Source organism: Aythya marila (genome assembly GCF_965140915.1).
Source record: "Aythya marila genome assembly, chromosome: 30".
Lineage (NCBI taxonomy): Eukaryota > Metazoa > Chordata > Aves > Anseriformes > Anatidae > Aythya > Aythya marila.
The window spans coordinates 456,017-478,726 of record NC_139071.1 but is presented as its reverse complement, the minus strand read 5'-3'; the positions used below and the strand labels follow the sequence as shown (position 1 = coordinate 478,726).

General features: G+C 50.8%; 1 protein-coding gene across 5 annotated transcripts in view; it reads right to left on the bottom strand.

Annotated features, from left to right (window-relative positions):
- R3HDM2 (R3H domain containing 2) overlaps positions 1-22,710 on the bottom strand; it is a 56,731-nt gene that overhangs the window by 26,509 nt on the left and 7,512 nt on the right. Inside the window, exons 1-2 of one of the 5 annotated variants that reach the window (XM_082781368.1) lie at positions 10,715-10,761; positions 9,852-9,923 (exon numbers count right to left, since the gene is read on the bottom strand). The exons of 3 other annotated variants lie outside the window; for them this stretch is intronic. The gene's annotated coding sequence lies outside the window, so the exon portion shown is untranslated. Of the gene's footprint in view, positions 1-9,851; positions 9,924-10,714; positions 10,762-14,479; positions 14,500-22,710 lie in introns of those variants that run through there. One more of the 5 variants, XM_082781370.1, reaches the window with a different exon arrangement.

Below are 22,710 nucleotides of genomic sequence, written 5' to 3'. Positions count from 1 at the left end.
AACATAAAATGTGTTTTACTTTTAGAGCAGCTACTGGAATAATTTCCAGTTCCAGCCACTGAAAGCTGGAGTGCAAGCAACTGCTTACAGCTCATGGATTCCTAGGGTGATTGGAAACCAACTCCTTGAGGCATCTGGGGTAGATGTTGTCATGGATGACACCACCGCATGTCACAGGCAAACCCGCCTGGCAGAAACCACAGCATCGTCCAGAGAGAGCGCCTGGGAATCCTTGGCCCTGGATCCCGTGCTTGATCTAAGCGAGGAGATGAGACAGGACACGGAGAAATGGAGGAAGCCGTAGGCGCCTGAGCCTTCTTTCACACCTACCATCTCCAATGTCAGGCTTATGATGAGCTAAAGGCTCATAGCTGCCTCATAGCTGCTCCAGCAGTAAGACTCGCTGCTGTCAGCTCAGAGTCGCAGGTGGGAGAACGGGGAAAGGAAAAAGTTACTTAACCCAAGGCTGTGATGAGTCGGCAGCACCTTCAGGGTGTGTGGGAAGAAACCCTGGTGACCCCAAAAGATGGATGGAAAAGGGTGCAGAGAAAGCAAGGAATGCCGCAGGGCTGAAGCTGATGAGGTTGCACTGTCTGCTTTATGGACAGGGCTCGTGCATTTCAAGGCAGACACCGAACTGCAGGAGGCTGACTGGGGAGACCACGGGCACGATTACAGCAAGGGGACACATCCCCACCCTGTAATAAAACGAGCTATTTCTCACTAGCCTGGAAATTCACGTGCACCCATTTCAGAGCAGAATGCTGATGAGAAGCACAGCATTAATTCCACAAGCAACTTTCTATGTCAAACATCTGAAAGTGCTGAGGACACCAGCGGCCAGACAGCTCCCTCTTCACCTGCGTGACACGAGTAAGCACAAATAACTGGGCAAGACTCCCGTGCTCGCTGCGGCGCTGAGCCAGGCTGCTTCAGCCCCGTGTCGCATCGCTACCTGAAGTGCCCAATTCAAGCTGAAGCCTCCTGACAGAAACCAGCAGCCACCCATGGCTGGTGCAGAAAAGAAACCGTAGCGACAGGCTGCTGATTTTAGTCCGGCACAGGCCCCGCTGCAGGTTCTTGTGCTGCATGGATCATTTGTTGCTCCCTGCCCCTTCCTGGCACGGCCCCGCGGCACACGGTATGGCACCACCGCCGATCCTGTTAGCAGACGTTCCTGGAGCAACCCTTCAGGAAGGGGCTTCCCTCTGGAGTCACTCTGTCCTCCTCTAGCTGCGAGGGTCTGCTCTTTGCCTCGAGCATGGCCAGGAGAAACCGCCAGCATCTGCAGCAAGCAGAGCATGAGGACAGGGAGCCCCTGCCTGAGGGCACTGCTCTCTGCTGCCATGCCTCTGACAGAAACCGGGGCAGAAGAGGAAAAGGAGTGCTTGCTTGACAGGCATGTCAGGCTCCTCGTGCAGGGCAAAAAGGAGGATTGCTACCCTGGACTTTTGGAGAGCCAACATTGACCTCTTCCAGGACCTACTTGGGGGTATCTCATGGGCTAGGTTGCTAGAAGGCAAGGGTGCATGTGAGAGCTGGGCTACATTTAAACAGCACTTCTTCCATGCTCAGGATCGGTGTATCCCTAAGAGTAGGAAATCGGGGAAGGGGGGCAGGAAACCTGCATGGATGAGCAAGGAACTCATCGATAAGATCAAAAGGAAGAGGAAGGTTTATGAAATGTGGAAAAAAGACCTGTCCTCTTAGGAGGTGTATAGAAGTGTTGCCAGGGCCTGCAGGGATGCGACAAGGAAGGCTAAAGCCCACCTAGAGATGAGGCTTGCAAAAGAGATAAAAGATAATAAGAAGGCTTTTTTTAAAGTATGTAAACAGTAAAAGGAAGACTAGGGATAATGTGGGTCCCTTGCTGAACAAGGGGGGTGTCCTGGTAATGGGAGACGCTGAGAAGGCGGAGATACTGAATGCTTTTTTTGCTTCAGTCTTTGCTTCAAGGACTCCCCCCCCAGGACTCCTCGACCCTGGAGGGAGGAGAAAGAGTCTGGGAAGTGGAGATCTCCCCCCTTGTTGACAAGGGAGTGGTTCGGGAGCATCTGAGTGGGCTCAACGCACACAGATCCATGGGTCCCGATGGGATGCATCCATGTGTGCTAAGGGAGTTGATTGCCAAACCACTCTATCATCTTTGAAAGGTCCTGGAGAACAGCAGAGGTGCCTGAAGATCAGAGGATAGCCAATGTCACTCCGGTCTTCAAGAAGGGCAAGAAGGAGGATCCGGGAAACTACAGGCCAGTCAGTCTCACCTCTGTCCCTGGAAAGGTGTTGGAACAGCTTGCTCTGGATGCCATCCCCAAGCAATTGGAAGAAGGTTACAAGGAGTAGTCAGCATCGATTTACCAAGGGAAAGTCGTGCTTGGTCACCTCGTTGCCTTCTATGATGGCATCACCAGCTGGGTAGATGAGGGGAGAGCAGTGGATGCTGCTAGCAAAGCTGAGAAAGTGTGGGATAGAGGAGTGGACAGTAAGGTGGGTTGAGAACTGGCTGACTGGCCAAGCTCAGAGGGTGGTGATCGGCGGCGCAGAGTCTGGCTGGAGATCTGTGACTAGCAGTGTTCCCAGGGGTGGGTGCTGGGTCCAGTCTTGTTCAACATCTTCATCGACGACCTTGATGAGGGAATAGTGTCCACCCTCAGCAAATATGCCAATGACACAAAGCTGGGAGGAGTGGCTGACACACCAGAAGGCTGTGCTGCCATTCAGTGAGACCTGGACCAGCTGGAGAGAAGGGCAGGGAGAACCCAAATGACGTTTAATAAGTGCAAGTGTAGAGTCCTGCACCTGGGAAGGAACACCCACATGTATCAGTACAGGCTGGGGGATGACCTGCTGGAGAGCAGCTCTGTGGAGAAGGTCCTGGGGGTCTTGGTGGATGACAGGTTGGCCATACTGTGCCCATACTGAGTGCTGTGTCCAGCTCCGGGCTCCCTGGTACAAAAAAGACAGCGATCTCCTGGAAAGAGTCCAGCGGAGGGCCACAAAGATGATACGGGGCCTGGAGCATCTTCCCTATGAGGAAAGGCTGAGAGACCTGGGTCTGTTCAGCCTGGAGAAGAGAAGACTGAGAGGGGATCTTAATAATGTTTATAAATATGTGAAGTGTGGGAGACAGAGGAATTTGGCCAACCTCTTTTCAGAGGTCTGTGGGGACAGGACAAGAGGCAATGGCCACAAAATGGAGCACAGGCAGTTCCGCACCAACACGCGAAAGAACTTCTTCATGGTGAGGTGACGGAGCACTGGAACAGGCTGCCCAGGGAGGCTGTGGAGTCTCCTTCTCTGGAGATATTCAAGACCAATCTGGATGCCTACCTGGGCAGCCTGCTGTAGGGAACCTGCTTTGGCAGGGGGGTTGGACCCGATGACCTCTTGAGGTCCCTTCCAACCCCTACAATTCTGTGATTCCGTAATTTCTACCCCCACATCAGGCACCTCAGAAGGCACTCAGAATTCAAGCAGGGCAATGGGATCTTTTCTCATCATACTGCAATGCAACTTCAGCATCACAAGGGAAAAAATCATCAGTTTTCCTCACCCCAAAAGAAGACTCGGAGACACTGAATAGATATTTGTACACTGCCCCCTCCCGAGAAACCTTCTGTCCCTGACAGCAGCGCTCCAAAAATTCAAGGAAGAGGTGTTGCGTGCTGCTAGTGCTTCTCAATTGCAATGCCTGCAAGAAGAGGTTTCCTTTCTGTGTGAATGAATCAGCCCTGCTCCCCCAGGACAACCGTGGGATGCAGCGAGGGGGCGGCAGACACGAGCTGCAGTGACAGACAGCAGCTTGCAGGGGAAGGGGAAGTTCAGAGGGCTTGGTGGGGTGGGCGGGACAGAGCCAAGCTTTGCCAGGGAGATGAAAAGATTACGTAGATGCAGCATCAGGGAAGCCACAAAATCTGGGTCAGAGCAGAGACCAACAGAGCCACAGAAAGCGAGGGAGCTGCCGCTGGGTTTTGCTTGGGGTCTGGCGGCTGGCAGAGCCAGCAGGTGAGTTGCGGTGCCAAGCACCACGTGCCAAGGCCAGTCCGAGGGCAGCGATGAGGGATTTCCATCCTCACCTCCACCCTGAAAGGGGAACGCTGAACTCTACTTCCACTGCCTCCTGGCTACGTGCAGCCTGCAGCTGCCAAGCCGTGACAACGCAAGCAGCAGCTGGTCCTGGTTAGGCAGGAATGGAAGCAAGAGACTTCTGCATTTATGGTGGAATGGGTCCAGAAGCAGTGCTGATGAAGGTCAGAAAGCCTACAGCCAGCTAACCCTCTTCCTGGCCTTGCTTCTCTGAGCACAGACGTTGCTGCGAGCTAAATGAGAGTGTAAAGGCGGCATACGGCTGCTTGACTGCAGTCCGGCACTGCAGGACAGAGGCACCCAAGGGAGCTTCTCCCACTCCACAAGAGGGTTAAGCTACCTCTGGTCTTGGAAAAAAGGAAAATAAGCAAGAGCGAGCCCCACTCTCTCAGTTCCTGCCCAACCCACGGGCGCAGGGTCAAGCCCGCATGCTTACAGGCTTCGCCACGTGCTTCAGAGATGAGAGGTTTGACTCATATCCCCCTACCTCTTCCCTGGGGGGGGGGGGGGGTTCATCTTTGTTTTCTGAGGCTCATTCCATAGGGAATAGGGAGTCTTAGGGAATAGGTCCAGCCCAAGCCATCTCCACAGGCCATATGAACGCGACACGGAGCTCCCACGCTGGGGAAGGAAGGTTTCTCGCTGCCAGCAAGAAACCCCGACGCAGCCCCCAGAGGCTCAGCTCTCCCCGTCCTTGCGCTGGTTCTAAACACGAAGGCAGCACGCTTAGAAACAAACCAGATCCAATCGCAACGCTGAGCAGAGCTGAAGCGCTCCGAGGACTCAGAAATAAACACCCTGAGGCTGGTGACTCACTGGTGGGCACGACAGTCCCCGCCAGCGCGGATGGATGGCCCGAGTCATTCTCAGCCCCGGGGAGCTGGGCAGGAAAGGCTGGGCATGAAGAGCTAGCCAAGGTGCTGCTGGAAACCGAAGGCAGAGAACCTGGGGGAAGGGGGGGGGAGCAAAGACACTGTTCTAGCACCCACCCCGGGCTTGCTGAGCCCCGACCAGCACCGAGAACCTCCCGGAGGGTAAACTGAGGCGGCTCAGCCGAGGCCGCTCTCCTGCTGGGCTCGCTCATTGGCTCCAGGTCACCCAATGAGAAGCGCGGCTCCGTGGCAACCAGCGCTGTCACCAAGAGCAACCAGCCAGCGCCGGGGGTGAGCCAGGGCCCCCCAGCGCAGCGGCTGCCCTAGGAGGGGGCTGTGCCTTCAGGGCATTGAATCCCCCCCCCCCAGCCTCTGTCCTCCTCCTTCCCTGGGCAGCCAGGGAAGTTTCCGTAGCATCGAGGTGTGCTCCTGGCTGCGGCAGGAGGTTGTTAGGAGGAAAAAAAAAAAAAAAAAAAAAAGGCTTTGCTAGCAGGACCCGCAAAGGCTGTGCAGCTGCTGAAACATCACCTGCCAGGGCTGCTCGGCCAAACCAAAGCCCCCAGCTTTTTCTTTTTATTGGTGAAGGGGGATGCCCAGCAGCCCCCCAAGAGGCTGGAGCCTCAGTTCAAAAACAAAATGGTGAAGGGGCTTTCACCCCCCCCCCCCTCACAAGGAAGGGCTGTGGTGAGGAGGAGACTTGCTCTGGGAGAAGGTCCCAAAGCCTTAACCAGGAACAAGCAGAAGCTGCGACCACCTCAGCTGAGGGAGCAGCTGCTCCAGAGCTTTCTCCACTAGCTGCGGCGTGGGGCTTCAGTCTTCACCCCCTTACAGCTCCCCCTAAAACAAAGCAAGATGCACACACCGAAATGCAGGAGGGCCAGCTGTATTTGGCTGCACAGCGCACAGGCTCCCTGTGCTTAGTCACCGCTTCAAGTCTTAATCTCCACCCCCACATTACATCAAAGAGGTGAAACTGTGATGCAGATGGAAGGTTTGGACTTCAGGTGGAAAGTAGGCGGGGGGGGAAATAGCCTCATGTGAACCAGGAGGCAGGAAATGCAGGTGAGACAAAACCCTCTAGGTTATTCTGCAGGATATCAGCACGTTCCAACTAACTCCAAGGTGGGTTAGAAGATGCCAGCTGAGGGGCCTTCAACCCCAGACCAGGAGAAAACTTGGCTGCTGAGCAAACGCCTGCAGCAGCTTAATGCACCGTGGGCCCTCCTGGCTCTTCTGGTGGCAGGAGAACCCGGCTGCTAGAGGAGAATTGTCCCGTGGGGACCTGTGCCCGCACCTCTGCAGGTCTGTGGTAGTCAAGGCTGTCCCACGGACCAGAGCCCTGGGAAGAGGCCAGAGTTTGCTTAAGCCCCACATCACTTCCAAGGCCTTGGAAGGGCCGCTCACCAGCCTCCACCATTATCACCAGGGCAGCACTTCCCAGGTATGTGGTATGTGCGTGGATTGCGTTACACATAATAATTCAGACCACCAGAGATAACTCCAGGAAAATAAAGTTAGCTTGTTACCTCCCCAGATCAATAAAAACACTAACATCAGGACAGGTGTCAGCCTGCTATTCCTGTCATCTGAGTGTGACACAGCTGTTGGCAGGGCTGCCAAAATACTCTTCCTGCAATATACAGGCATCCGATGTGCTTGAACAAGATCTGCTCTGGCACCTGAGTGCTGCAGCCCTTGGGACTGGGCAGGGCAGACACCTACCCCACCGCACTCAGGAGCTGCTACTGAAATGCTTCCTTCCTATAGATGCAATGGAGTAGTTTTCACTGAAAAGGAGTATTTCAGCAGAAGACTGAACAAAACCCACCACTTAAACAAAAGCACGAGGCAGGCCAGCAGCAGCGAAGACAGCGCACAGCAGAGGCAATTGCCTGCCATGCAGCTGAGCTCCAGGCAGGAAGAGGGCTCCACCACGCAACTTCTGCCGCTACCAACAATTAGGGGAAAAAAAAGCCAGTTTGACTGAAGGCCCGGCTGCTTTTCATCTCACAATCTCCACAGGAAGAACAGCACCAGGGGCTGAGACTGAAAGTTCATCGGATCATTTAAGGGGAGCACCGCAGTGCCCTGGGCAGGCAGCACACGGAAGAAAGGCAGAGTCCTGGGAGCAGAAGAGAAGTTCTCTCTTCCCCGTGAGGGAAGGAAACAGAAGATACTATTGAGCTGTGTTCTGAAACATGAATAAGCCCAGCCACCTACCCAATGCCCCCCCACACTCCACAGGGGACTCTGCGGTTTTTAATCTGGCACCTGCCACATTGAGATCCGGCTCCTTGTGGAACGAAAAACTCAAGGTTGAACACTTTGCGCTTGTCTCAGGAAAGAATAATTAAATGCAGAACAATCTGCTTCTTCCCCCTGCAGATTCCAGATGTTCTCACTCAAGACAGGTCTTTGCTTCATACCCCGAATGGCCACTCTTTGCTGCGTGCAACTGGAATTGCGTTTCAGTGGCAAAGAAGAGGTAACTACCATTTGTAGCTTTGAGCTCCTTCAGGAGGGGAGAAGAGGGACCCAGTGTGTCCGGCCACACCAGGCGCAAAGCTCGGAAACACCCAGGTCACATGAACCAGCACGGAGGGGAGAAATATCAGTTCATTAACAGATTCTCTTCATTTGCCAAGAATACAAAGGTGGCAAAGCCTACTGCCCCACCTAGTCAGCTGAGGGATGAGGGGGCTCACAGCCAAAGAAAAGCAGCAGGGAAGGATTCTCCTCCTCCCCCCCCCACCCCACCCATAAACCAAAACTGCTGATGGGGTGCAGGAGCAGCAGGAAGAGTTGTCACGCACTTGATGGGTAACTCCAACGTAGAGCTGAGGGATGCATTCAGAGAATCCAGCTCGATTACCTGCAATATTCAGGCCCTTTCTTTTCACTCCCAAAGCAGCCTATATGCTACACAAGATGAGAGCTCCACTCTAATTTCTGCTGTAAAAAGCTGATGACACAAAGATGGCAATCAATGGATTCATGCACTCTGCAGACATCCTGGGGAAGATAATTCAGTTCAGAGCTGAAGCCAGAGGCTGTAAAGATCCCCAGATCACCCACAAAGCCTCCCCCTACCCTGACTGTGCTTACTGCTCAACTTTTTTGCTTTAAAAAGGAAACATGCACCAAAAAATGGTGGTGCTGGGGAGGGATCTCATGAAGATGCAACCAGGCAATCGAGACAAGTTTTCAGACCCTCAAGAGCCCTAGATGGAAATGCCAGACTCCATCACCAAACCGGTACATTCCTGGCTGCTCTACAGCACTTTGGGGTGCAAAAATTTCTTAAGCACTTGAACTCAATGGGTAAAATTTGCTTACACTTAATTTGCAGGTGTGGAAGAGGTGACGCAGAGAATTCCTGCTGCAGTTCTTAGATGCCCATATCCCTAGGGGGCATCATCCCATGACAGGTTGGACAGAGGAGAAAGGAACCTACTGCACAAACACCTTGGGAGAGTTTGCAAAGAAATGAATTCAAGTGATACTGAAGAAAGTGGGGGGTTTAAACAGTCTCAGAGGCTTAAAAGTTGTCTTAGCCCAAAGTTGACAGCAATGGCAGCCATCTTCAATCTTTCTGCTCTCCCCTCTGTTAGTCTAAGGAAATACTGTTTATTTAATGAGTAAAAAAGAAACAAACAAAAACAAACAAAAAAAAAAGAAAACAACAGTGATGCTGTTCTTCTTTTCCTTTTCAGTTTATTTTGGGAGCTGCAGTGAAGCCATGTGAGAACCCTCTCACCCCTTTGTTTATAAAATCTGGGGGAGAAAAAAAAAGCCGATAGTTAAAAGAGTGAAAGGACCACAGAAGCCATCAATATAAACATTTCTTGAGAAGGCAGGGATCAAATTCAATCCAAATGTACATTTACAGTGCTGGAAATGTTTGTGGGCTCGCCGAGGGTCCCTAGGCAGGATGGTGAGAAAAAGACAAGAAATCTGAGACGAGAATCCCCTGTCAGAGAGTTCCCTTCTCCATTTCACACCGGTCTTCCCTTCCCCATCACGAGCTATTCCTGTATTCATCCAAAGACCAGGGAACTGCTCCCATGACGTCAAAGCAGTTTCCCAGCAACAATTAATGAGGGCTGTCCACCACAGGGGTTTCCTGAAAAGCTAGCAAGGAATTATCCACCTACTTTCTACAGCGTCAAGATGCAACAGGACAGCAGAGAACAGGAATTTCTGTTAACCCTGCCGGGGCTCAGAAGCAGGACTCTGGCTCAGTTCCCACTGCCACACGTCACAAATCTTTTGGAGAGCCCCTGATGGAATTCCTGCCAAACACACGCTCGCAGTGAGCTATCACATCAGGCAGGCAACGCATGCAGCTGCAGGAGGTGGCACCCAGGCTCAGGAGAGATGTGTGACGTGAGAAAGAAACCCCTTACCCTCTTGCCTGCACACTCCTCACGTGCCTTGCCCGTGCCAATCAGAAGCAGAAGCCTAAACATTAGGAAGCTGGCTGAGAGCAAGGTATTCCCCCGTGCAGCTTGCCATCCTCAAGCTGACCTGGGCTGGCAAAGCAGATCCTCGAACTTTACAACCAGACCTCAATCATTCCAGCTCCTCGCAAGCCTCCTTGGAAGGAGGGTTTCTCTCACTCTCCTTTCGGTTTTCAAGGCTGATGCTCCTGCTTATTAGCATGCAGGTAGAGGATCCTGAGGCATCTGAGACACTCAACAGCCAACAGGTATGGAGCAAATACAGACGCTGTGGCTGCTTTCCATGTTAGACCCAAATTGATATGATCATCAGTCAAGGGCGGGGAATGATGTTACAAGTCGACACCGTGTTTTGGCTGCCAGCTGTGAGAGTTGGACTTGACAGCGAAGCAGGAGTCTGAAGGGCAGGTGAGGTATTCACCTTCCCACTTACCTACGCCCAAGCCTTCAGCAAAAGGAACTCAAGTGTTGCTGCTGCTTGCAGGTCCTCAAGCTACAGGTGATGCTTCCAATTATTAAAAAAAAAAAAAAAAAAAAAAAAAAAAAGCATTTTCAAGAGATGAAGGGAAATGAAACAGGTCCAATGCACCAAAATAAAGATCTTGCAGTACTGTAACTGGCTAACACACCACAACCAAGAAAACCAGTTCCTAGCACTAAATATCAGACAAAGGACACATTTCTAGTCTTTTGTTTCTTAAGCAAGACTGCATGATGAGCATGTGTGAGAAGGAGGTAAATGGAATCCAAACTCCTGATTCCACTAAAGCCAAATCCAATTTATTGAGAGGTTTTCAAATAAAAGATGGGGTTAATATCTACATGTGAATACAGATACAGCATATGTAGTCCCACAGAACACTAAATTGCATGAACTAAGCTAAAAATTTTATGTGGCACATAGCCAATTAACAAGTAGTCCACTTGTGTTATCAACTAGCCAGCTTCAAGCAAGTAAAGCCTTTAAAATATAACCTGGCAGAACAGCAGGGAATATTTTGTCTGTGTAAAATGACCAGAAACTACCCAGGAGCAAGCTGCATAACCACCAAGCCGAGACTCAGGGAGTACCCATGAGACCGTCACGGGGAACTCCTTAATGACATGGAAGAGTACAGTGTGCTTATCAGGGATTCCCCCATCTCCTGGAGGTGCCTTCTCAGCATCACAAAAAGAGGAAGGAGAAAGCTCAGCGTATGTTAGCAAGTCCTGAATGGCTCAGAGAGCCACATACTCATTTTAGTACGGCATCTTTTTAAATTAACCCCATCAAACAGCAGAAATGCAGTCACTTACCAGAGATGAATGATGTCAGGTCCCCATCCCTGAAACGCCTGCATTTATACCTATGCTGTATTTTGCACGGTGGGGGTGAGGGGAGAGGAAAAGAAAAGTCTCTGGTCAATCTTTCTCAAGCCCAAAATAATTGGAGACCTTAATTCCAAAAATAAACTCACCCTGGTGGTTCTGTACTCTCAGCAGGTCATCTATTTCCTAATCTCGATGGAGACTTCATTGCCACAACCCATTTGAGAGGAATTTTGCCAAGGTAATTTTGCTTCTTAGAAGACCCCGCCAGCTCTCACCCCTGAATGAAATGCTAGCAAATCTTTGCTGCTGCTACAGCAAGCTAATTGCTCTGACAAGCAGCTCTGAAGCAAAGCAGAGCCCAGCTGTTCAGAGGGATGTCATAAAGAGCTCTGCCAATAGCCACATGCACACCCCCCTCCTGCTCTCATTCAAATACTTCAATGGAACTGCCTCCGCAAAGCCCTGAGAAGGCTTTAAAGACACAGCAGCCTTGTTCTGCCAGGCACCGGAGCAACACAAATGTACGTGAAGGAGCAGAGAAGGGATAGCACAGTAAGCCTAACCATCTTCCAGCAGGATTCAAGTGCACCGATGACACTTTGGGGAACCCCTGACACATACCGAGGTAGGTTACAGGCGGCCTTGATTCACTGCTACCGTTGGTGCCATGAACATTTCCGAGGGGTCAGCTTTTTTAATGCTTCCATTTCAATGCAGTTATTCTTTCTTGCTTGTTTAGTCAGTATTTAATCGCTAATAAGACAGGAAATGGGAAATGCAAATGACCCTAGAGAGGTTTTAAACGACTTGCTTAAACTTTCCCCAGAAAGGGGTTTTCCATCCCAGACCCGAAGACCGTGCAGACATGCAGGCTGCAGTCAGGTCCGCTCACCACGGATCACAGCTTGCTCTCAAGCACCCGGGGCAGCTCAGCAGGGACAGGGACAGTCCCTGCAACACCCTGACCCTCACCAGGCTGCCGAGTCACCTCTTGGGTTATGGAGACCTGACTACAGCTCTAAACACCGGTCTAGCAGCAGTCGCCCACCTCAAGCTCTCCTCCTTCATGTCAGTGGTTCCCACCCCAGGCGAGGTGCAGCCAGGGCTGGAGGGAACATGCTCCTGCAGGACCTCGCCAACTTCACGTGTGACCAGGTCAGGCAGCAGCTGGCCTCAAGGAGCCTCCTCACTCAGGAGCAGAGCGAGGAGCAGCAGGGCTCACCTGGCAGCCGTCTGCAGACAAAGGAGGTGAAGATCAGCCCCAGGCTCAAGGAGGTAGACAGACTCAAGTGAGACAGCTACAAGGTGGTCGGGAGGCAGTTGGAACTGACAGCTTCCATTAAAAGCAGAACCAGCCATGAAGGAGCGTAGTGCTCTGCTCGTAAACCCTCTTCAGGACTTGTCTCTACCGCTTTTTCCTAAGTTAATACAGTTTCTTCTAAATGATGCCCCGCCACAGGCAAAAAAACCCAAAAACAACAGTCCAATGCTTTTTAAAAAAGAACAGTAACAGACAGCAGAAACCCAACACATTTCAGCTCCATGGTAAACTAAGTTTCTAGCCTGCACAGCACCTAAATTTCAGTGTATACATGAGATTGTCTTCGTCGTTTCAAAGCCTCCTGAGCCAAGTCTGCCATGCCTGGGCACAGAGCAGATGCCTTCTTCGCGCTGAAGCTACTGTGATGCTGCCTGCAGGCAGCAGCTCCCTGCCCACAGCAATACTGACACTCTGAGAGGTGTCCTCATGGCTAACAACAGAAGAGAAAGCAATGAGAGAGAGGCAAGACAAAGAGGAGGTAATGAGACAACAGTCACTCGTGATGCTCTGTTTTCAAGAGAACAGCCACAATTACTCGGTCCCTGCATTGGCAAAACACAAAGGCTTCATAGATATTATGAGATCTCCCCATCAGGTGTGAAACAAAGAACTGAAGTTGATGCCTTCTGTTCCTGGCCACTTCAAGATTTCTTTTCTCCCAGCTCTGATCTTTTAAAATGAAGGCATCCGTCCAAGGAAACAAAACAACAACGATCTCCCAAGCTCTTTGGGAAATACCCATTGCTGTCTGAGCTGTGCAAGCTTGCAGGACGAGGGCCGTCAGCTGAGCTCATGGGCTCTGCTAGGAGTGCAACTCCTCGGCCTGCTGCACAGCCAGCACTGAGAGGTAGCGCGTGGCCGTCTCTGCACCCGCTCCATGACTGCTCAGCAGAAGCCAGGCTGGATGTTCCCATCTCCCTGGCAGAAAGCCTGTGCTTGGAGGGACTCTGCAGCACCTGAACCCAGCAAAGCTGTAAGACTTGGAGATCAGACGAGCAACTTGACATCAGGGGATTTTCCCCACGTTTAACTTGTCTATTTTGGGGTTGTTTCTTCCTGTCTCCCAGCACTCAACCAATCCCCTGCAGTTTCAGACCTGAAGTCCATAGCCCTAAAAAAGCTCCAGCAGCTACTCTGCAAATGAAGAAGCAACAGAGGAACACAGGTCTGCAAGCAGTGCTCCAGCATGCCTGCAGGGATCCAGCAGGCCAAGGATCTTGGCTCCACAGAGAGAACCTTACAATCTCCACTGAACCTCGTGAAAGCAAACCAAAAGCTCTATTTTGCTAAGGCACGTCTATGGTCTGATGCATACTGACTCAGGGTTGTTAAGGACAGGCAGGTGCCCTCTGCTCTGGAAGTCTGCAGTCGCAAGATCAGTACTGTAAAAGGAGGCAGCTTTAGATGCTGTTCTTCCCTATCAGGTCTTCCGATGCTGTTCTTCCCACCTACCAGCTCTTCCTATTTTCCAAATACCCCAGCCTCCTGCTTCAACCCTGTTGTCAGCTCTTAACAGCGCTGTTAAAGCAGCATGAAAAGAAGCTCTATAATCTGAGTCTGAAAACCTGGTCTCTAGCACTTAGAGGCCTGGCAGATGGCTAAGCAAGAACAGATTCCAGAGCAAGAAAAGCCTTCCAGCTCTAGGACACAAGCACCTGCCCCAGACAGCAGACACAGCCTCCTGGGGGCTCAGCCAGCCCTTCCAGAAATCACAGCCCGTTATTAATGTGGGTTGGCAGCATTTTGCCTTCAAGAAGCAAGCATGTGAGAGGATTTCCTAAGCTGTATCTCTCTCCTCAGATGGGGAGACAGCATATCCTGGGTGGGAGGATGAGGAGAAGGAAGTGTGAGTCAGCCTCACCAGCAGCCTCGGCTGCCGCAGACTGGATAAAGCCCTACCGAGACTTTGCTGCCTTCTGCCTTCCGCACCTGAGAGTCGTTTGCTCAGGTACCGTGTGTGCATGCAGCAAAACTAGGTCAGGGAAAGCGGGGCACAGAAAAGATGCCGCAGCTCTGGGTGTTGCCTGTGCTCGCAGCTTGCAGGGAAGCTGCTTATGCCGAACGCGGTAACGTCGCGGAGCAAACGCCAGCAACACGAGCACAGAACAACAGCTCGACACGTTACCTCCCTCTCTGGCAGACATGTACCAAGTGAGCCTACGCTCCACTTTTCCCAGGCCAGCTTCTGCTGAGAGAAGACTCGTCAATTAGGTAGCGGATATAATCTCATCACGAGGTAGGGAGGGGAGAAAAAACACCTCCAGACTTGTGACACGGAACCGGTGGGATGGCATCGCTGCAAACCCACAGCAGCGGCCCTGGACAGGGCTCCCCCCTGTGACAGACATGCTCCAGGCAGCATCGGGAACTGACAGCAGCTGCAAGGGGAGAAGAGCATCGCCGATGGCCTGGGCGCATCGTGTACCCACCTGGACCAGAACACCCCTTCCCGGAGAGGGGGAGCAGCGCTGCGTGGCGGTGGGGGAGGAAGGCAGTGCTTGGGAGGCTGGAGGGCTGCATCACGGACTGCTCTTCGGGTTGGAACTGACCTCGGTCGCTGCAGCAGGCTGCAAGAGGAGAGGTTTCCAGACCTGGGTGCCTAACATGAACCAAGTGCTGCCGGGTACACACCAAGCATCTGAGCTAGGGGACCAGCTCGAGCAGGCAGACACCACCAACAACTGCACGTGACAAGGAAAAAAAAAAATCTTCCATGAGTCCTCCAGGCCACAGGGTTGCCTTTTTCTTTTCTTTTTTTTTTCTTTTTTTTTAAATGCAGGAGCATGCATGCAGCAAAAAAGATTTCTTGGTGTTTGGAGCCAGGAAGTGGGAAGGATGAGAACTGCAGCGCATTGCTGATAGCAGCTACCTCCTCTAACACGCCCCAAGAAAATAGCTCCATGGGCAGCCAGAAGCAGAGCCACAGAAAAATTGAAAGTGGAGGCCAGCAGAATCCCTGCAGCTGGGACTGAAGGATGGATGTGCTGCTCTTAGCCTTTTTCAGGGGGCTCATGAACAGAAGGGAAACAGAACAGCCAGAATTCCTAACTGAAGTCCGACAACCAGCACATATTTCTTATAGGGCCCAAGGTTTCTACAGAAGAGACCACAATAAGGGAGTGAGTGGCAGAGTGAAAAAAAATAAAGAATGCCCTGCAGAGCAGAGGAGAGGCCACCCTCCAAATTCCCCTCAAGTCAGAATCATGAGCGGTTGACACTTCTGAGAGGGGCAAGGAAACCCAGGCTTTTAGGAACTTCGAATGGCTTCTGTACCAAATGGGAAACAAATCCAAATTGGGGCCAACGAATAAGGATCCAAGAGGTAAGGCCTGCCCTATCGTCAGCTCACCCCACTGCTGGAAACCCACTTCCCTCCAGGTGCTGCACAAACACCAGCAGGCAGAGTAAAGGCACACACCACTCTTACACACCCAGGACCCTAAAGCAGTGCAAGGACAGGGTGGAGCTCCTGAAGGTACAATAAACAATAAGGAACATTTGGAGAGGCTTTCTTGGCCTAGGAGAAGAATTCAGAAAATAGACTGTATGTAGATAGTAGATCGTCCCCTGCCTAACTGCTTCTAGAAACGTGCTCCAGACATGTGAGGTCCAAGGTCCAGGGCTCTGGAGGCAGGGAGGGAGGCCAGGAAGGCAGCAGCAGTGTGGCTCTTTCCTCCAACAAGATCCTTCCCTCCTGTCGCCTGTGTTCAAGGAGGGCATCCTCCTCCTCCCCAGCTCCATTTGGAAGAAAGTTCAGAAGCAGCAGGTATGGAAAGCAGCTAAACCCATCGGCTCTGATGGACAAAAAGTCAAAGGGGTATCAGAGATGGAGGAAGGGGGAGAAAAATGATAGCAGGAGAAAATACCAATGCTGAGAGAACCTCAAGGAAAGTCAGAGGAAGGGAAGAGTTCAGTTTAGTGAGTAGCTGGAAAAATCCTTCCGAGATGAAACATCCTGCCCTCCAGCTCCTCTTAAAGTCAGTACTGCCATCTCTGCTGGAAAAGGGTCCCTGTACCATGCATGGCAGAGAAAACAGAAGTCTTAAATTAAAAAACAAAAAACACAATTTTCCCTAAGAAAAAAAGTAATAATAAAAAATCCACCCCACCACCAAGCAGCTTTAAGCCAGCCTCAGCCATGCCCAGTCTCTGATGCTGTTTTCTCCTCTGCCCTTGTGTGCCCAGAGGAGTTTTCTTCCCAGGCTGAAGCCAGTCTCCAGGCATTAAAAAGGAAAATTGTTATATGATTTTATTTTTTATGTTCTTAAAAAAGGGACCTTCCATTCAAATCCGGCTCAGCTGAGGATGTGTTATCATGGCAACCATCCCCTCCCTGTCTACCCCAGCGAGGAGAGCATTAAGCACACAGCTCTGAACGATCCTGCGCTAGCACACGGACTGCAGCCAAGCCCCACTACCCCGCACAGCCCCTCCAAGCCGAGGCCAGTGTGATTTGACATGAACCAGATCTGTCAATGGCCCAAGACAGACACGTGGGCAATCATGAGCAGTGGAAAAGACGTAGCACACTCCATTCAGCTCCAAACACTGATAAATAATTCAGGAAGAGAAATGCCGCAATACAGAGCAGAGCACGGTTTAAAAATAGAACATGTGCTGATGCCAGAGGAACGGAGGGAGAGAAAAGCAGAGAGGTGGCATGAACTAAAGCCTGCGTGGCAACAAGCCGGGGGCTGGCGGGCGCTGCAGCCCCCTAGCTCAATACGCTGATCCCAGCAGATGTTTATTTGCTCACCCTTTCAATTAGGAATCCCAAACTATTATTCACATGGCAACAGCAAGCAGGGCTACCCCTTCTGGATCGCAGCCCTGCAACGATGCACGTACCCAAGAAAAAGAGAAAAAGCCTTCACGCTGGAAAGCCCGCGGCGAGGACAGGACTGAGGCGTGCCTGGCGGACACCAGCGATGCTCAGCTTTATGCGGTCCGGCGCTCTCTGTGGGGTGCAGGTAGATGCTGGAGGCTTTTCTCTAGGCAGCCAGTCTCCTAAATTCAGCCGCCTTGCGTTCAGATGCTTCCACTCATCCTACGTACCATCCATCACTAGCCAACTGTCCCATGTTTGACGCACTTTTTTGTGACACACTGTGCAGCATCACCACCACCGCCACCCTTTTAGGGTGAAAGAGCTCAAGAAGCCCCTACCTTGTCTCCAAACTCCACCTTCCTTCCCGCACTGGTAACCGCGCAGTAAAACGCCCCTTTGCGCTGACTTAGCGCATTCACCTGTCCCAGCACATCTGCAATTTAGGTGCCACCTGCACTTTCCTTTTTCACAACAGAAGCAATTTAAGTCATACCAGAAACATCATTATCAGATTAAAGAATTTCCCCTTCCAGCTGCAGACCCAAACACATTTCATTTACTGTCAGCTATGAAGAAGCCTTGGTCACAGACAGGGTCCCTTTATCCCGCTTTGCCACAGGCAGCTCTCCAGAAAAGAGGGGCCACTCCAGGCTCTGCAGAACCTGTGAAATACTCTGACAGATGGCTGCTTTTTTCTCTCCTCAGAGTTTCAAAAAATAACACCAAAAAGACACCCATCTCTCCCTGTCTCCTCACGAAGGCGAACATCATCGGTTTCCCAAGTATTTATAAAGCAGGAAGCTGCCATTAACAAGAAAAAGCAGATTTTTATAGGGAAAAATAATATGCTATCATGTACAGCTAATTCAAAACCTAATAAATCTGTAGGCAGAAGCAGCTTACTGTAAATATTTCAGTTCTTCCCCCCCCCCCGAATATCCAAAAAAATTGAAAGCATAAAAAATGAGTGAAAAAAAAAGTTAAAAGGCCACTGTGAGGAAGTTCAAAGACAGACCCAGATGACTACTTGTAAAAAACCTCAGTCTTAAACAGGAAGTCATAAACAAACGGCCCCTTAGGTTCAAGCAAAGATCTCCCAAATTGTATTTTGCCCTGAATTTGAGCTGAAGTGAACAAAGCCATATTGCTCAGCCTTAATCAATGGAGCACTGCAATGCAGAGTTCACCTGCTTCTCTGAAATGCAATATTCATGGAAATCCTGCCTAAAACTAAGCACGCTGCCTTCCCGGCCCCTTCACCTTACCACAAGTTCCACAATCGCATTTCTCTTGAGCCATAAAGCTGGAAAGGGGCTTTAAGGGGAGGGAAACAGCCATGAGCTCATCACAGCTGAAGAATTATTGAATCATTAACATTGGAAATCAAGATCATCTTTAAGATCATCTGGTCCAACCATAACCCTGCTGCTACCAACATCACCCACTAAACCACATCCCCAAGCACCACCTCCAACTTTTCCATGAACACCCCCAGGGACGGTGACACCACTGCCTCCCTGGGCAGCCCGTTCCAACTCCTGACTGCTCTTTCTGAGCAGAAACATCTCCTGATTTCTAACCTAAACCTCCCCTGGCACAACTCGAGGCCCTTCCCTCACGTCCTATTGATGTTTACCTGCAAGAAGAGGCTGAACCCCAGCTCCCCACACCTTCCTTTCGGGTAGTGGTAGAGAGCAATGAGGTCTCCCCTGAGCCTCCTCTTCTCCAGACTAAACAACCCCAGTTCCCTCAGCTGTTCCTCATAGAATGGCTCGGGTTGGAAGGGGCCTCATGCATCACACAGTTTCAGCCCCCCTGCCATAGACAGGGATGTCACCCTCTAGATCAGGTTGCCCAAGGCCTCATCTAACCTGGCCTTGAACGCCTCCAGGGATGGGGCATCCACCATTTCTTCCAGCACCTCACCACCTCTGAATGACAAATTTCCTCCTAACCCCTAAACTCCCCCCTTTTAATCCAAAACCCTTCCCCCTTATCCCATCAGTATCTACCTGAGTAAAGAGTCCTCCTTCATCCTTTTTATAAGACCCCTAAGAGCTGGGATCTCCTTCAGCAGGCCACTGAAGCGCCCCCACTCTTGACAAAATCACACATCGCCACTTCCAGCAGGCAGGCCCCAGCGACCCGCATTCACGAGGCAAACCCACTGCTGGCATGTTGGGTCTGACATCAAACCAAACTCCCTGCCCCACCTCAGTCAGAGAGGAGGCTTTCATAACCCTATTCCATGATTTTCCTGGGTTATTTTTAGCCACCAACGCTGCTGTGGGGTTTCTTTCTGCAGCATACCACCATACAATTCCTCGAGGAGTTGTTGCAAAGTGCTCCCTCCCCAAAATCACTGTGTTTTACTAGACTATGGGATCCAGACCCAAAATTATTATAGAAAGTAAGAGCAACAGACCGTGGCCTACCAAGGGCATGGGAGTTTAAATAGGTTTAAATTCTGGGAAGTTCATAACCCTGGCAGATGCCAGGCCTAGAGCAAAGGCTCCTCTTCTAAGCAGGAAACCAATCTGATGGGACACAAGCACGCAACTCGAGAGTGGAAGCTGCAAATCCCTTCTCATCGTACAGCCGATCCCCTTCCCCATGAGGATGACCACGGCTTCCTAAAGCAGGCAGACGGAGGAGATGCTTTTCTAGCAGAGCTTCTCCTCCTGAACCGCTCCCCAAAAATATATTTAGAATTTGGTAACTGTCCAGTCTACAGCTTTGTGCCTGTCGTTAAAGTGAGAATCTCACATGTAACTTTGAGGTTATATTTTAAATTAAGGATATGTTTGATGGAGAAAATAAAATAAAAGCAGGCAGTAATCATTCTTCAAAGTGAGTTCAGAAGAAGCCTCATGTTATCCTATTTTTCTACATAAGTAATGAAGCAAGTATCACATCAATAGCAGCAATGGGCATTTCCCAGGCAGCCACAAAACTCAAAAGCCGTGTCCTCAAAAGCACATGAAACTGGAGCCAAGAAAAATAAGCTCAGTCAATTAAAAAAAAAAAAAAAACAAAAAAACAAACACCACACACACACAAAAGCACCAAACAAAAGAAAACAAAAAAACAAAGAACAGCAAAACAGCAGAACAGCATTTTCACCTTCAGCAGAGCCAGGTACCCTGCTCACTTCAACAGGAGCCGCAGGGCTGTGCCCTGCAGTTCCAGCAGGATGAATCTTAAAGATTCCCAGGTTTGAGCTCTCTGTCCACAACTAGTAGGGTTGTGAGATGTTGTTCTTTGCTGGGCCAAGCCGAAAGGCTTTGCAACACCTCCCAGCCACAAGCCATAAGGCTTGCCAAGATCAACTCGATCATAACTTGCTGTTATCAGAATGCTTTTGAGGGAGGGAGGGTAGTTAAAGCTTACACAATTATGCCAACAGTATTTGCGTTTGTATCATATTTGTCCGACTCACATTTGAACACACTGGATCCAGTGAAGGTACTCTGACAGAACAGTTAAAACCTCAAAAAAAGCCTTCTGACAGTTGACCAGCTAGAGAGAGCCTATTAATGCTCCCACTAGTGGCCAGACAGACTCATGAGATCAATCCCTAGCACAGAATCCCTCCGCACAACACCGATCGTTAAGGAGCCAGGCTGACCAGTTCTGCTGCTGACCCAACAGTTCATTTGTTCTTACAATTATGTTGGCACAACCCTGAACACAGAGTCAGCGATAGGTCAGAGGTTTCATTTTCGGAGCAGCTCTAAGAAGAGCTCCTACCACAAGCAGCAGCTGTATCAGATGAAGCCCATTTGTACCAATATGAGCACAGCATCAGGCGAGAGTGCGGAGTTGCTTTCACTCTACCAGCAGAGCAAAGCCAGACTGCTCAGGCTGCTAAAAGCCCGCACAAACATTGCGGCTGAAAGCTGATATATCTGCCACTTTCCCAGATTCAGGGAGCTACGTGCTGGGGAGGCTACCTCCAAAAGGTGCCCAATGCCCAGGGCTTCACATACGCCCAGAGAGCCTGCTACTGTCAGCCCCGTGCCCCTGCTCAAAGGAGCCCAGACCATCTCAGTCCCGGGTCCAAACCTGACACGGGGGAACAACACAGCTCGGAGCAGACACTCAGCTTTTGGGCTTCTGTAATTTTAAAGGTGGAAAGAAGCTTTACGGTTTGAACAACCTCACCCAGCTGCAGGCACAGGATCTAGACCACCCCTCTGCATTTTCCCCATGTTCTAGATCTTCATTCTGCTTCCTTCCTTTCTTTCCTAGTGAGAAGCCACGACAGGAGGAGTGGGCTCCGAAGCACCTGCTTGTCTTGGTTTGGCCATGGGGAAAGAGACAGGGCAGGATCCTATTTTCTAATAGGCGGCATACCTGAAGCTTCCCCAAAGAGGTCAGTCTCTGAGATACAGGGAACACCTTCCATAATAAAGCAGTTCTTGTGTCTAAACTCAGCTCAGAAGAAATTAGTTTCTCAAAGAAAAGGATGTCAAAGCAATATAAGAATTTTATAACTTCATTAAAAAAATATATAAGAGAGCTGGCATAAAGAGTAGGCTGCATCTGCCTACACTCAATAATCATCACAGAAATTCACTGGGAGGCAGCAGTGACTCAGTCTGCACTACACAAAGACAGCTTGTGCTCGCAATACATAATGAAACTGGGCTTTATAGACGACCATAAATCTGCATGCGCCCCATTGACAACACACATGCAAGGGAATCCCAGCACTGACAGACATGGGCTTGGAATTATCAGCCCTTCCTCTTGCTGCTACCCTAATAGATGATCTCAAAGCTTTCCCCCACCTCCTCCCACACTAGGAGATGGATTTCATAGAATCACAGAATGGCTCGTGTTGGAAAGGACCTCAAAGATTATCTTATTCCAGCCCCCTTGCCATGGGCAGAGATGCCACCCTCTAGATCAGGTTGCCCAGGGCCTCATCTAACCTGTCCTTGAACACCTCCAGGGATGGGGCACCCACAACCTCTCTGGGCAACCTGTTCCAGCGCCTCACCACCTCTGAGTGAAGAGTTTCCTCGGAACCTCTGATCTAAATCTCCCCTCATTTAGTTCAAAACTATTCCCCCTTGTCCTGTCAATATCTGACTGAGAGCAAAGAGTTGCTCTCCATCGTTTTGATGAGCCTCCTTTAAGTACTGAAAGGTTGCAATGAGGTCCCCCAGAGCCTTCTCTTCCGGAAGCTGAACACCCCCAGCTCTCTCAGCCTTTCTTTACAGGAGAGGTGCTCCACCCCCAGATCATTTTTGTGGCCCTCCTCTGGGCCCGCTCTAATAGCCCCACATCCTTCTTGTGCTGGGGGCTCCAGACCTGGGTACAGCACTCCAAATGAGGCCTCCAAGAGCAGAGTAGAGGGGGACAATCAACTCCTTCCCCTGCTGGCCACCCCTCTCTTGATGCAGCCCAGGATGCAGTTGGCCTTCTGGGCTGCAAGCATGCATGGCCAGCTCATATGGAGCTTTTCATCCATCAGAACCCCCAAGTCCTTCTCTGCAGGGCTGCTCTTACTGAGTTCTTCACCCAGTCTATCCACATGTCCAGGATTGCCCCTAGATTTCCCCTAGAGAAGTGCTGTGTTGCAGCCACTGCTCATGCCACCAGGAGGCCACGCGCAGCTGTACCCACGCAGCCAACAAGCCCTGGTACTCTGACTCCTGCTTCCTTTCTAAACAGCAGCCATAGTTCCCCTTTTTACAAAGGGACAATAACAATCCAAACAGTAAGAAGACAGACAAAAAGCTGAAGTGCCCAAGTCAAAACACACGGAGAGCCTTGCACGCTAGCAGCCCATTGAGATCGCCCAGGTCTGACAGCAGCATGGCT